The following is an 11,132-nucleotide window of genomic DNA, read 5'->3' as shown; positions in this document are numbered from 1 at the left end:
TCTAGTCACACATCAGTGTTGTCACCTCAGTGTATCACTATATCACTCAGAGATTGGATCTAGTCACACATCAGTGTTGTCACCTCAGTGTATCACTATATCACTCAGAGATTGGATCTAGTCACACATCAGTGTTGTCACCTCAGTGTATCACTATATCACTCAGAGATTGGATCTAGTCACACATCAGTGTTGTCACCTCAGTGTATCACTATATCACTCAGAGATTGGATCTAGTCACACATCAGTGTTGTCACCTCAGTGTATCACTATATCACTCAGAGATTGGATCTAGTCACACATCAGTGTTGTCACCTCAGTGTATCGCTATATCAATCAGAGATTAGATCTAGTCACACATCAGTGTTGTCACCTCAGTGTATCGCTATATCACTCAGAGATTGGATCTAGTCACACATCAGTGTTGTCACCTCAGTGTATCGCTATATCACTCAGAGATTGGATCTAGTCACACATCAGTGTTGTCACCTCAGTGTATCGCTATATCACTCAGAGATTGGATCTAGTCACACATCAGTGTTGTCACCTCAGTGTATCGCTATATCACTCAGAGATTGGATCTAGTCACACATCAGTGTTGTCACCTCAGTGTATCGCTATATCACTCAGAGATTGGATCTAGTCACACATCAGTGTTGTCACCTCAGTGTATCGCTATATCACTCAGAGATTGGATCTAGTCACACATCAGTGTTGTCACCTCAGTGTATCGCTATATCACTCAGAGATTGGATCTAGTCACACATCAGTGTTGTCACCTCAGTGTATCGCTATATCACTCAGAGATTGGATCTAGTCACACATCAGTGTTGTCACCTCAGTGTATCGCTATATCACTCAGAGATTGGATCTAGTCACACATCAGTGTTGTCACCTCAGTGTATCGCTATATCACTCAGAGATTGGATCTAGTCACACATCAGTGTTGTCACCTCAGTGTATCACTATCACTCAGAGATTGGATCAGAGATTGGATCTAGTCACACATCAGTGTTGTCACCTCAGTGTATCACTATATCACTCAGAGATTGGATCAGAGATTGGATCTAGTCACACATCAGTGTTGTCACCTCAGTGTATCACTATATCACTCAGAGATTGGATCTAGTCACACATCAGTGTTGTCACCTCAGTGTATCACTATATCACTCAGAGATTGGATCTAGTCACACATCAGTGTTGTCACCTCAGTGTATCGCTATATCACTCAGAGATTGGATCTAGTCACACATCAGTGTTGTCACCTCAGTGTATCACTATATCACTCAGAGATTGGATCTAGTCACACATCAGTGTTGTCACCTCAGTGTATCGCTATATCACTCAGAGATTGGATCTAGTCACACATCAGTGTTGTCACCTCAGTGTATCACTATATCACTCAGAGATTGGATCTAGTCACACATCAGTGTTGTCACCTCAGTGTATCGCTATATCAATCAGAGATTGGATCTAGTCACACATCAGTGTTGTCACCTCAGTGTATCACTATATCACTCAGAGATTGGATCTAGTCACACATCAGTGTTGTCACCTCAGTGTATCGCTATATCACTCAGAGATTGGATCTAGTCACACATCAGTGTTGTCACCTCAGTGTATCACTATATCACTCAGAGATTGGATCTAGTCACACATCAGTGTTGTCACCTCAGTGTATCACTATATCACTCAGAGATTGGATCAGAGATTGGATCTAGTCACACATCAGTGTTGTCACCTCAGTGTATCACTATATCACTCAGAGATTGGATCAGAGATTGGATCTAGTCACACATCAGTGTTGTCACCTCAGTGTATCACTATATCACTCAGAGATTGGATCAGAGATTGGATCTAGTCACACATCAGTGTTGTCACCTCAGTGTATCACTATATCACTCAGAGATTGGATCTAGTCACACATCAGTGTTGTCACCTCAGTGTATCGCTATATCACTCAGAGATTGGATCTAGTCACACATCAGTGTTGTCACCTCAGTGTATCACTATCACTCAGAGATTGGATCTAGTCACACATCAGTGTTGTCACCTCAGTGTATTGCTATATCACTCAGAGATTGGATCTAGTCACACATCAGTGTTGTCACCTCAGTGTATCGCTATATCACTCAGAGATTGGATCTAGTCACACATCAGTGTTGTCACCTCAGTGTATCACTATATCACTCAGAGATTGGATCTAGTCACACATCAGTGTTGTCACCTCAGTGTATCGCTATATCACTCAGAGATTGGATCTAGTCACACATCAGTGTTGTCACCTCAGTGTATCACTATATCACTCAGAGATTGGATCTAGTCACACATCAGTGTTGTCACCTCAGTGTATCACTATATCACTCAGAGATTGGATCTAGTCACACATCAGTGTTGTCACCTCAGTGTATCACTATATCACTCAGAGATTGGATCTAGTCACACATCAGTGTTGTCACCTCAGTGTATCACTATATCACTCAGAGATTGGATCTAGTCACACATCAGTGTTGTCACCTCAGTGTATCACTATATCACTCAGAGATTGGATCTAGTCACACATCAGTGTTGTCACCTCAGTGTATCGCTATATCACTCAGAGATTGGATCTAGTCACACATCAGTGTTGTCACCTCAGTGTATCACTATATCACTCAGAGATTGGATCAGAGATTGGATCAGAGATTGGATCTAGTCACACATCAGTGTTGTCACCTCAGTGTATCACTATATCACTCAGAGATTGGATCAGAGATTGGATCTAGTCACACATCAGTGTTGTCACCTCAGTGTATCACTATATCACTCAGAGATTGGATCAGAGATTGGATCAGAGATTGGATCTAGTCACACATCAGTGTTGTCACCTCAGTGTATCACTATATCACTCAGAGATTGGATCAGAGATTGGATCTAGTCACACATCAGTGTTGTCACCTCAGTGTATCACTATCACTCAGACATTGGGCCACGGTGATTATGGTTAGGATGACTAATTTCATCACCTGTTATTGTAATATCCCCTTCATAAAAAGCAATTACTAAATGGTTTCTCTTAGTTCAATTTGTGAATGGTGCTACTGCCACCTTGATAACATTTGTGAGAATACCCATTTGTGTAAAGTGCTGCTAACCACACTATTATGGTCGGGGACATTTTTGAAAACATGCACAAACCTTTTCACAGTTTGAAAGATGTAGTATGCATGCATACTGACATACTTTATAGAGAGTGCAGCAAGTGCAAATCATTGGACACGTAGACTCTTCCCACAACTACTGTGTCTAACCTATCAGTTTGAGGCGAGCCAGACTAAGACATACATGCAGTTATGCTCTAGTCTAGCTAGAATCCTCTCAGAAGCAGATATATAAGCATTACACTACAAAAACCTATGTATATTTTATTTGAGTCTCCCCCAAACCTCAACCCTTCCCAGTTGGCTTTACAGCATTTTATTTTACCAGTAGAGCTATTTATTTTTTTAGGAACTCAGTCGGGTCTTACTGTTGAGAGTTAGAAAAGTAGAATACACAAGGTCTATCTTTTATTGACACAGCATGCAGCGGGATCTCAGGCATTAATATTTTGTATTCATTAAGTAGACATACCCCTTGACTTTTTACACATTTTGTTACTTTACAGCCTTTTTCTAAAATGGATTAAATAGTTTTCCCCCCTCTTCAATCTACACACAATACTCCATAACGACAAAGCAAAAGCAGGTTTTTAGAAATTATTGCAAATGTTTTGAAAGTAAAAAACAGAAATAACTTATTTACATAACTATTCAGACCCTTTGCTATGGGACTCAAAATTGAGCTCAGGTGCATCCCGTTTCCATTGATCATCCTTGAGATGTTTCTACAACTTAATTGGAGTCCTCCTGTTGTAAATTCAATTGATTGGGCATGATTTGGAAAGGCATACACCTGTCTATATCAGGTCCCACAGTTGACAGTGCATATAACACTGCGGGAGCTTTGCCGAAGCTGGAATAACTTCCGGGCAACCTCTCTCCTGGACAATGGAGAATTGAAAACCTTCTTTACCTCTGCCACGAACTCCTCCAGACTGAAGCATAAAGCCGACTTGTTCCCATTCTGCCGGAGCCCAGGCATTAGCCTTCCCGGACATCAGCATGATGAGGTACACTATCTTAGAGCGTTCCCAGGAGGGCTGCAGCACGATGATGAGTGAACACTGAGCGAGAAATGCCCGACAGGTGCCCTGGCAACAGACAAACAGAGAACACAGGTATAAATACACAGGTGATAATGGGGAAGATGGAAGGGGGTGGAGACAAGCACAAAGACAATTGAGACAGATCAGGGTGTGACAGGTTTAGTGTTTATTGGATGAATTCCATTCCTCTCTAACTGGTTTTGGACAAGGAGGAATCAAATTTTTAAAATGTAATTGAAGTATTACATTATTTAAACTTTTCTGGTCTTGTTCATTTCTCAATAAAACCCTTGTGTTAATTCATACAATCATCCTCAGTGGTGTTTGACTTATTGTCAGTATCATTGGAATGGCTTGCAACAAGAGGATGGAATATGGTGTGATTTATTAGATAAACCCCATAGAGTCAATGTCTAGAAAACAGCATTTTGAAATGGGTTCCATGGCCAGCAGCCGCACACAAGCATAAGATCACAATGCACAATGCCAAGCGTCAGCTGCAGTGGTGTGAAGCTCGCCACCATTGGACTCTGAATCAGTGTAAACACGTTCTCTGGAGTTAACCACAAACACATATATAACATTTGTTTTGGAATAACATTTGATTAGATTTACCCTGAGCTTTCCAATAGCTTAGATACATTTCAGACACTTTTGATTTATTTTTATGTTATACAATGGTTTTCTATAGCAGTAAAGGCAAATGTAATGCTTCATCATATATTATTTGTAATTTTTTTCAAATACCTACAGGTTTCCTAAAATACAAATTAAAATAGCTAAATGGTCCATGTTATTACTATCTTAAAACAACTCCATATGTTATTTTAGTAGATCTAGCCCTAAATGTATCACTTCTAAGCTAACTGAACAAGTTTTGATCAATATGTTAATGTGGTGTATTCTGCTGGAAACACACTGAGTGTACAAAACATTATTGAGAACATCTGCTCTTTCCATGACATACAGTACATGGCTTAATCTGTAACTGATGATTTAAAATGATCAGACAGTGGAGAGATGGAAAAAGGTGATTATGAAGACTGCTCCTCATCAGTAACTATTGTAGGTCAAAAAGATGGCGTCCTTCCAATTAACATCCTGTTGACTTGTAAGGTTTGTGTGTTGTGGTTTATGTAAGTTGTACTATCAATATGTTGTAGGTGTGGTTTGTACAGGGGGCTGTGGATAGAGGGGCCTCTATATATATATATATCTCTATATATATATGTATAGAAAGGGGCTTGTCTGATTCCTAAGTCACTTTACCAAACCCCAACACGACTTTTACTTTTATCTCCACCACTGCAAATCATGAAGACATCTCTGGTCCTCCTTGCCCTCAATCTGCTGGCTTGTACAGGTGAGATTTTATTTATTAACTCAAGTAGTAACTACTGTATATGCAGCACATACATTGGGTCAGGGTTCAAGGGGAACTGTGGGTAGGGGGCCTAAATCAACTCCAAGTTCACCTTTGGTTTCAGTAAAAATACAAGTGAAGTACCCAGCACTTGAGTGTCTTTAGTGTAATTTTTTTCTTCGCAGTTTGGGAAATCCATGGGCGAATACCAAGAGGTTTTAACCCTGATGACCAGGAAGTAGTAGAAGCACAGCCGGAAAAGTGCATGGTAATAGTATGCTATGGTCCAAATGTTATGAACTAGCAGAAAGTGTAGACAATTCTGCAACGTCCTATTGGAATACTCAACCTGATACTGTGTAACAGAACTTAACCATAGACATAAATGTAACTAAAGACATACAGTGACTGGAGAAACTATTGTCCCACCTGACATTCACTCTCACGTTACATATTCAAATGTCCTTAAACCATAACACTGAATACATCACACCATAATTTAATTGATTTGGGCTGGTGGTGCTTATATTTGTCTTAAGGCAGCCCATCAGAGGGGTTGAGTTAAATGCAGAAGACACATTTCGGTTGAACGCATTTGGTTGTGCAACAGCCTAGGTATTCCCTACTTGCGTGCTTGCAATGCAATAACCTTCAACAACCAACTTGCGGACTGCTAAGCACATTCTTACGACAAGTTCAGTTTTGTATGAATGCCAAATTTTGCGGGAAAATTAGAGCACAAATGTTTCGGGGTATATTTTGAACGTACGCAACGTTTATAAATGAGGCCCTAGACTTTCATAACTTCACTTGCTATCCAGCTGAAAGTATTTCCCCAGCAAATAAGATCAACTAATCAAAAAATTACACAAAGTTTATACAAACTATCTCTTAAGTTATCAGGAAAGCAGGTTGAGGTTGCCCTTCCAAGGTGTTTGCTGTCTTCTTTAAGACCCTCCTACATGATGTGGTTCGAGGACACTTCCAGGAGGCGGAACCGGGGCATAGCTCTGGGAAGAGGTCGTCTTGGAGACAGCTGAGTGAGTCTGACGTGCAGTTTGAGGGAGTGGGGGAGAGGGAGGAGGGGGTCAGGCTGAGACCACACACTGACACGAAGGGTCTGCCTTCCTGCACCTCAAACAGACGAAACACATGCTTGTTCTCCTCTGGACACACAACACACATCACACCCAGAAACACACATACAAGTACTGTGTTCTCCTGGGGACTTTTGGTTCTGGACTGGCCATTGATGGATGAATAGCACCCTCCAGTGGGGATCAGAGGCTCTGAGTTCTCTGTGTAGAGCCCCACAGTGGGGGTATCATAATACCCATAAAGCGGTCAAACTGAAATGGTTCCAATAGTTTTTCCACCATTCATTTTTTTCCGTAGGGGATTTTAGAAAGAATAAAAATAAGGGCTGTGTTTTGTGTAAGCTTACCCTGGCGTGACGTTTTGATAAAAATGTATATCTCTCTCAGACAAGGTAACATTCATTAATATATTAAGCTCCATTTACACTCAGATGCAAAAATGCAAATTTGCATCAAAGTAGACATCATGTAAAACTACAAATCCCTACAAGCTCCTGCACATCATATCTAGCTGACACCTTTGCTAACAGGTATTGTGTCAATTTAAAATTGTGTTAATTTAAAACTTGCCCAAGACAGTTCACAGAATTGTCCAATTAAAGAACTGTTTCCAATTGCTTAATTACTACATTTCACTAACATTAGCTAGTCAATCCAGAGATCCATACCTTTGCCTCATTTTGGCAGTCTCATCCAGATCATCATGGCATGTATTGTTCTTTATGACAGCCACATTAACATCTAAATAGTATTTCATTTCTGGGGGGTAAATACAGGGGCTAAATACAGGAGAATATATTGATAAGTCACCTTGTCCTAGTGATATTTACACGGATATGAAAATGTCAAGCCAGGGTAAGCCTACATAAAACACAGCCCTTATTTTAGGTGTTTCTCCAATTTCCTGTAGGAAAAATGAATGGTGTAAAAACGATTGGAACAAATACCCTGTTTGACCACTAGATTTTATAGGTATTATAACTCTGTGGTTGTCACGTTCTGACCATAGTTCTTTTGTGTTTTCTTTGTTTTAGTGTTCAGTTATGAGCTGCCCTTCAGTCAGGAGCTGCCCTTCAGTCCGGAGCTGCCTTTCAGTCAGGAGCTGCCCTTCAGTCAGGAGCTGCCCTTCAGTCCGGAGCTGCCCTTCAGTCCGGAGCTGCCCTTCAGTCAGGAGCTGCCCTTCAGTCAGGAGCTGCCCTTCAGTCAGGAGCTGCCCTTCAGTCAGGAGCTGCCCTTCAGTCCGGAGCTGCCCTTCAGTCAGGAGCTGCCCTTCAGTCAGGAGCTGCACTTCAGTCAGGAGCTGCCCTTCAGTCAGGAGCTGCACTTCAGTCCGGAGCTGCCCTTCAGTCAGGAGCTGCCCTTCAGTCCGGAGCTGCCCTTCAGTCAGGAGCTGCCCTTCAGTCAGGAGCTGCACTTCAGTCCGGAGCTGCCCTTCAGTCAGGAGCTGCCCTTCAGTCAGGAGCTGCCCTTCAGTCCGGAGCTGCCCTTCAGTCCGGAGCTGCCCTTCAGTCCGGAGCTGCCCTTCAGTCCGGAGCTGCCCTTCAGTCCGGAGCTGCCCTTCAGTCCGGAGCTGCCCTTCAGTCATGAGCTGCCCTTCAGTCCGGAGCTGCCCTTCAGTCCGGAGCTGCCCTTCAGCCATGAGCTACCTCTCAGCCATGAGCTACCCCTCAGTCATGAGCTACCCCTCAGTCATGAGCTACCCCTCAGTCATGAGCTACCCCTCAGTCCTGAGCTACCCCTCAGTCATGAGCTGCCCCTCAGTCATGAGCTGCCCCTCAGTCATGAGCTGCCCCTCAGTCCTGAGCTGCCCCTCAGTCCGGAGCTGCTTCTCAGTCCAGTGGGGCCCTTTGTTAGGGTTCCCAGGCCAAGGTCGGCGGCGAGGGTCGCCACTCAAGGGACGCTAAGGAGGTGGACAAAGACAATGGTGGAGTGGGGTCCACGTCCAGCGCCAGAGGCGCCACCACGTCCAGCACCGTTGGGGGGGGGGGGGGGGTGTACTGTCACGGTCTGACCATAGTTCTTTTGTGTTTTCTTTGTTTTAGTGTTGGTCAGGACGTGAGCTGAGTGGGCATTCTATGTTGTGTGTCTAGTTTTCCTGTTTCTGTGTTTGGCCTGATATGGTTCCCGATCAGAGGCAGGTGTTAGTTGTTTGTCTCTGATTGGGAGCCATATTTAGGTAGCCTGTTTTGTGTTGGGTTTTGTGGGTGGTTGTTTCCTGTCTTTGTGTCTATGCATCAGATGGGACTGTTTCGGTTTTCACGTTTGTTGTTTTGTATTTGTAGTGTTCAGTTTTGTGTGTTATTAAATCATGATGAACACTAACCACGCTGCACTTTGGTCCTCTCCTTCGTCCACAGAAGAAAGCCGTTACGGTGGTACTCTATCAAACAACTGTCTGTCCTGCAGAGCTTCAAAGGGCATTACATCTTACATGATTAATCAGTTTAATTGCGTAATAATAATTACAGAGAGTTATTTGATAAATAAGTCTTCAGTTTAATGATGCCAAAGACACCACAGTAGGTAGGCCGTGACTGGCCTCACTCTCCAGTACAGTAGGTGGGGATGTATGCACCTAAATTGTGGACATGATCCGCCAACCCAATCCCAAAGAAGAAGAAGAACTCATTCATTGCGAGATCCAAGTAAGTGAACAAATTACGTTTTATGTCCCGGGCAGCGTTCATCTTGTCCCGTCAAAGTGTAGGCAGACCTGACAACCAAAAATAAATTGAAGATCTGCAAGCTAGCTATCTTTGACTGTAGCCTGGCTAACGATGAAGTGATTGTGAAGACACTAGTTAGCCAGCCAACGTTTTTCTAGTCTGTCTGCTGTTAGACATTACTGCCTAGCTACCTCATTATACTGTTTCTACACTTCATCTTATTCTTGGTCGTGATCCATAGTTCCCATATAATCCGATTATTAAAATTGAACCAGTTCTGTAGCTAAAATAATTTGTTATCCTCTCCATAACTTTCCATAAAGCCCAGCCAATGTTTACACCAATGACTGCTTTGGAGGTTGTTTATTTGCGGATGACCTGGCGCTTGAACGTGACGTAAAGTCCAAGCACATTGAGGAGTCCTTCTTGGTAAGGGAAAATATGAACACCCAATGTAAAGTGTCGGTCACGTGTTTCATGAGCTGAAGTAAAATACTCACAAAATCTTATTTCTCTCAAAATATGTGGACAAATGTGTTTACATCCCTGTTAGTGACCATGTATCCTTTGCCAAGATAATACATCCAACTGGTGTGGCATATCAAGAAGCTGATTAAACAGAATGGTCATTACACAGGTGCAACTTGTGTTGGGGACAAAACAATTGCCACTAACATGTGCAGTTTTGTCACAACACAATGCCACAGTAGTCTCAAGTTTTGAGGGTGCATGCAATTTCTGACTGCAGGAATGTCCACCTAAGCTGTTGCCAGAGTATTGAATGTTAATGTCTCTACCATAAGCCACCTCCAAAGTTGTTTTAGAGAATTTGGCACCATGTCCAACTGGCCTCACAACCACAGACCACATGTAACCACGCCAGCCCAGGACCTCCACACCCGGCTTCTTCACCTGCGGGATAGTCTGAGACCAGCCACCGACAGCTGATGAAATTGTGGGGTTTGCACAACCAAATCATTTCTGCACAAACTGTCAGAAACCGTCTCAGGGAAGCTCATCTGCATGCTTGTCGTCCTCTCCAGGGTCTCGAACTGACTGCAGTTCGGCGTCGTAACTGACTTTAGTGGGCAAATGCTCACCTTTGATGGCCACTGGCACGCTGGAGAAGTGTGCTCTTCAGGGATGAATCCCGGTTCCAACTGTACCGGGCAGATAGCGTTTTGCTGATGTCAACATTGTGAACAGAGTGCCCCATGGTGGCGGTGTGATTATGGTATTAGCAGGCACAAGCTACGGACAACAAATACATTTGCATTTTCTCGACTGCAATTTCAAAGCACAGAGATACCATGACGAGATCTTGAGGCCCATTGTCGTGCCATTCAAACGCTTCCATCACCTCATGTTTCAGCATGATAATGCATGGCGCCATGTCGCAAGGATCTGTCAACAATTCCTGGAAGCTGACATGTCACCCATTGAGCATGTTTGGGATGCTCTGGATCGCCGTTTACTACAGCGTGTTTCAGTTCCCGCCAGTATCCAGCAACTTTGCACAGCCATTGAAGAGGAGTGGGACAACATTCCACAGGCCGCAATCAACAGCCTGATCAACTCTATGCAAAGGAGAAGTGTCGTGCTGCATGTGGCAAATGGTGATCACACCAGATATTGACTGGTTTTCTGATCCAAGTGCCTATCTTTTTTTTTTTTTACAGTGTTTGTGACCAACAGGTGCATATCTGTATTCCCAGCCTTGTGAAATCCATAGATTAGGGCCTAATGAATTTACTTAAATTGACTGATTTCCTTATATGAACAATAACTCAGTAAAATTGTTGAAATTGGTCTGATTATTT

The sequence above is a fragment of the Salvelinus fontinalis genome, chromosome 15 (assembly GCF_029448725.1).
Source record: "Salvelinus fontinalis isolate EN_2023a chromosome 15, ASM2944872v1, whole genome shotgun sequence".
In the NCBI taxonomy this organism is placed as follows: domain Eukaryota; kingdom Metazoa; phylum Chordata; class Actinopteri; order Salmoniformes; family Salmonidae; genus Salvelinus; species Salvelinus fontinalis.
This window is presented reverse-complemented; position numbering follows the sequence as displayed.